The 5,305-nt window shown below is 40.0% G+C and overlaps 1 long non-coding RNA gene across 1 annotated transcript; it reads right to left on the bottom strand.

Moving 5' to 3' along the window:
• Positions 1 to 1,860: 1,860 nt before the first annotated feature.
• LOC145861418 (uncharacterized) lies at positions 1,861 to 2,958 on the bottom strand. Its single transcript, XR_014381213.1, has 3 exons — positions 2,811 to 2,958; positions 2,084 to 2,721; positions 1,861 to 1,950 (listed from the first exon to the last, which is right to left on the bottom strand). It is a non-coding gene; the product is annotated as an uncharacterized LOC145861418 (long non-coding RNA).
• Between the last annotated feature and the right edge of the window lie 2,347 nt (positions 2,959 to 5,305).

The following is a 5,305-nucleotide window of genomic DNA, read 5'->3' as shown; positions in this document are numbered from 1 at the left end:
ATAGCGGACGATATTGCCACTCCTATTTGCCGTATCTTCATTAGAAAGTGTGCGCCCTCAGGCTTGGAGGGAAGAAAAAGTTATTCCCCTAACTAAAAATAGTAAAGCCAACTAGCTAACGTTAGACATTTAGCCAGAATGTGTAACATATTGTACGCTTTGCACATTTTTAACATATACTACCAATTGTAATTCGTAACATATCATACTAAATGGTAATGGACATCCACAAATGAATACATCCCATACAAAATGTAACATATCATACTAAATTGAGTGGATCGGATTTACGTACAGAATAATACTAAATACTCTGAGACCAGGTTGCCAGGCTCCGCTGAGAGCTAGGTGTAGTGGTGGTAAGCATTCTCTCCATGGTGCTGAAAGGAAGCTCTGCTGTTGGGATAGCTTTATGTAGGGCCTAACAGTTTGTGGGCAGTTTGTGTTGTGCAGTGGCTTTGCTGGCATGTATCTAAAAAAAAATTGGTTGAGTTTGCCCCACCAAGATTTCGATGCTAAAATCACCACTGGCAGAGCAACCTAAAATCCCTCTGTTCAATATCATAAAAAAAAACAATAACACAGAAATTACAATAGTTTCAAAATGAATGCTTTATTTTTGCAGGAAATGATTATATAATGAGATAATAAACAATGACAAGGATTCCATCCAATCCTATTGATGACCTCTGAAGCACAGCAAAACCCATGTGGATTGTGAGCAACATGACCATGCCCTAGTTTACACTACACTTAAATAGCCTCCATGGCAAAGATCTATTGAAGTGTTAATCAAGGAGTGGTCAAGAAAATATAACATCTTCATTGATATTTTTTTAAATGGCAATAAGATAATTGAAGAACTGAAAATAATAGGTAGAGCAATAGGTTTTAAAATGAAGGATTTTTATGAACTAATGAACTAAAGGCTTTTCCAGAAAGAGAGATCAATGAGTTCGCAAGTGAACTTTAGACACATCCCGAACGGCCTTCAGCTACAGAGAAGAGGCTAATGTGTGCACACCATGGTGCCGCCAGACTTGGAGACGACCCAAAGACGGCCCAGGTCGTAGGTCACGTGGCCCATGAGCATGCCCATTGGGATATTGCTCCATCCGGTGCCCTCTGGTTTACTGGCTGTGATGCCGTCTCTGTGTTGAAGAAAGGGTTGGGGTTCATGTTTTAAAGCTTATCCATTTTTTTTAAGTACATCCATTTTTGGACTTTAATAATTAAATATAGCCATAGATTTTTGAAGAATATAACTTCTGCATCTTGAGCTTTATTCAACCACATTAGAAGCCAAAATGTAAGCTTTTACTCAATTGTTTGTAAACAATGTTATTGTAAACAAACAATGTTTAGCTTTAAAAGAAAATATAAACTTTTTTTTTTTTTAAATAAAAAAATTGTTGTGTCTTTGCATCCGTAGCTCCATGTATGAATGTGAGAGTGGTTACATTTCTCTAACTACATTCCTCAGCTGTTTACCAGAACAAGTGGTGGGGTGTCTGGGAAGTTGTTGTTTTTTATCCCAAACTGTAGCTTTACAGGACATCCAACTTTTACATATTTTATCATACACTGTCTACACATTTCTTAATAAGTCCTATAAGTTTAGATCTGATTATATTTAACTGATTTTATTTATGTACCTACAATATTTTAGTTTTTGTGTAAGGAGATTCACATAGCATGTACTGTAAGGATCAGAGTTATAATTAAAGGTATACCATTATTATTCTAAGTTATTATTACAAGTCATTTTCAAGTTAATACTGTTGGGGGGGGGGGGTGGTGGACCATACACATAGTTCAGTAGCAACCTTACCTGGTATAAACACTACCCGCAGAGTTGACCCCAAAGACACTACCATCAGTTGCCACCTCAATCATGGAAAGCTTGCCATCAATGTGACTCCACCCGTTGTTTTGGCAGTCTTGATTCAGCTGGAAACAAACAGATTCAATCAGGGTTTTAGGACAATTTCAACAGTTATAATATGAAACAGTTTTAAAATAACTGACACTCTCCATCCTCTACTACTCTACTCCAGCTCTCACACTCTTTCCCAGATCTTACACTCATTAAGAAAATATCATCATTCTTGTTGACTGCCCAGCACCCAAAGTGTCCGCAGCTGTAGTACTTCACAGCTCCTGGCAATCCTGTCCATGGAAGGGGTGAGCCTGGACCCTTGTAGCCAACTGTGGCACTACTTGTCAGACAAAATGGAGTATCGTCCATGTTAGCCCCCACAACAAACTGGTTACCTCCAGCATCCAACTGTTTCAGAAGGCCTGAAGACCACAAAGACAGACAGACGGACGGACAAGCAAACAAGGAGCACATATCTGTGAGTACTGCCAAATTACCTACAAGTTACAATTTAAAATATCAATCGTTTTTTCAACAGCCTGATGGTTTCAGGAAAGCTAATAAGCAGGTGTCCTCTGGATAAATATTGAGTAATGCTCTCCACTTACCTGCAGCTTGAACCCAGTTACCGGCCACATACTTGTAGATTGCATAGTCCTTGTTGACACCCCAGATCCCTGCTGGTCCTACAGTGATATGCTTCAGGGAACCAGGCAGACGGATCCATTTATCACCTACCAGGTAGTAGGGGATTTGACTTGTGTCCGTAGCAACCACTTGCCCCAGTCCTGCATCGATCTGCATCAGATTCTTGATGTTTACTACCTCCTGACAGTCCCATGCTATGGAGACAAAGACATATGAGTAGAGTATACCAAGAAAAACTTCAACTCCAAGTTGATCAAGCATGTTTCAGATGATGGTAACTTACCATGACTGATGGTCAGGAAACAGAGGACCAATAGGACGGCTGCAGTGGCTCTCATGATGTCTATGTAGATCTACAGTATACGTTTGGTTGTACACCAGACTTCAATTGTCCCATTGGAAGACTTTGCGCTTTTATAGCCCTGCACACAGCTGTCAGCAATGATGGCTCCTGTTCCACCTGTTTAGCGAAGACTTGATGGTGTCCGGTGTCTGGGAGAGGGGAGAGGAGAGTTCCTTTGTTCTTCTCACGTTTTCTCTGTTTACATTTTGAAATACAGTGCCTATAGAAAGTCCACACCCACCTTGGATTTCTTCAGATTGTATTCACAAAGTGGGATTAAAACGGATATAATAGCAATATAATGACAATTTTATCGTCAACAACCTACACAAAATACTCTGTAGTGTCAAAGTGAAAGAAATCTAATATACTTTGAAATGAATGCAAAATAAAACACAAATGTACCTCGATTATATAAGTTTTCACCCCCCTGAGAGGGAAGTGTTATTTTTACTGTACTTTTTGGTACCTTTTTGAATAATGTATTGTATGGTTGTATTTTACATGTCTGCTGGACTCGTAAGCTTTTCAAATAAACTTTTGTCCAGGTTCTAAACGTGTCCAGGTTCTAAAACACTGGACCAGTGGGTATCTGGATGTCGTGGCGGTCCACAGTGGTTCTTCCTGTTCACCTTACAGTGAAATGCTTAATTACAAGCCCTTAACCAACAAACTAGTTGAAATAAATAAGTATTAAGTAAAAAATGGATAAGTAAAAAATAAAAATAATAAATAATTAAAGAGCAGCAGTAAAATAACAGTAGTGAGGCTATATAGAGGGGGTACCGGTACATAGTCAATGTGTAGCACAGGTTAGTCGAGGTAATTGAGGTGGCAGTCTGAAGGATGAATCTGGGTTTGGCGGATGCCAGGAGAGAGTTACCTGCCCGAATGCATATTGCCAACTGTAAAGTTTGGTGGAGGAGAAATAATGGTCTGGGGGTGGTTTTCGTGGTTTGGGTTAGGCCCCACTATGTTATATAGTTTATGTAAAGGTGTTGTGGATCATGGCTAGACTGCAATTTGCAAGTGTTGCCACAGATTTCCAAGCAGACTTAACTCAAAACTGTAACTTGGCCACTCAGGAACATTCACTGTCTTCTTGGTAACCAACCAATGTAGATGTGTCTTAGTGTTGTCTTAGTGCCGCCCCCGGCAAGATGCCTCCCTGGGCGGCTGTCCATGTCGCCTATACCTAAATCCGCCACTGTATGTATGGGGGACAGAGGAAGGGTCAGCCCCCTATTATTTCACACAGAGTGAGTCCATATAACTTATGTGATTTGTTAAGCCACATTTTACTTTTGAACTACTTACGCAACAACTATATTTTAGTTCATTAATGGTTATTAATTTGTAAAACATTTCAGATTAGTTTTTTTTACTTTGACATTATGGAGTATTCATGGAGTATTTTGTGTAGATAAATGACAAAAACTATACAATTACATATTTTTCAATCCCACTTTGTAACACAACAAAATGGAGGTGTAGACTTTCTTTAGGCCTGTACGTTTGCTGTGTCAACCTACAGTAAATCACAAGCGCTGTGTGATCAACAATTGAAGTGTAGAGTATTCACATGCATAAAGATGGCAGCCTCCTCTGCTGAGAAAAACAGCCTAGACCAGGACGAGACTGTTGACGATGCTGGTGACCAGCCTTCGCTGTGTTTCCGTGGTCTCTTTGTTGTGTTTTTGTGATGACCAGACTTCACTGTGTTTTTGATGGTGACCAAAATAAGCCAGTCACCAGAATCAAGTCACGTCATGCTAGCTTGAAAAGGGATGTTTAATTCCTATCAGAATCCAGCCAGAGTGGGGATATCAACAATTTTGAACTTTTCTTCTCACACAATATGCATCCAGAATGACTGCCGGGGTTAGAAATAATACTAAATACGACTACCCAAACTGTTGGACGTGGTCAGACCAGCTTCACCAGCTTCGTCACCAGTATAACAGCATCACCATTTTAAGCTTGTATGTGTCCAAAATCCAGTGAAGGTTTGTCACCTGTGTCGAAAACACAGTGAATGAAGGCTTGTCACCATTGTCCAAAATACACTGAAGGCCTGTCACTAGCAAAACCAGCTACACCATGCTAGTCAGACCAGCTAGAACAAGAATAAACTGTCGCATGAATGTACAAAATCATCATCAGTTTTAACTGCATGAAGGACTATTACTGAGTCGTCCACAAACAACAGGTTGAGTTGGTTCTCGTACACTCTTAGGGAAAAAAAGGTGAGATCTAGATCCAAAAAGGGTTCTTCAGCTGTCCCCATAGGAACATTTTTTGAAGAACCCTTTTGGTTCCAGGTAGAACCCTTTTGGGAGGTCCTACATGGAGCCCAAAAGAGTTCTATCTGGAACCAAAAAGGGTTCTACTTTGAATCAAAAATAGTTATTCTATGGGGACAGCCAAACAACCCT

Source organism: Salmo salar, chromosome 17 (assembly GCF_965601325.2).
Source record: "Salmo salar chromosome 17, fSalSal1, whole genome shotgun sequence".
NCBI lineage: Eukaryota > Metazoa > Chordata > Actinopteri > Salmoniformes > Salmonidae > Salmo > Salmo salar.
Note: the sequence above shows the minus strand (reverse complement) of the source record. Positions and strands in the feature narration are given on the sequence as shown.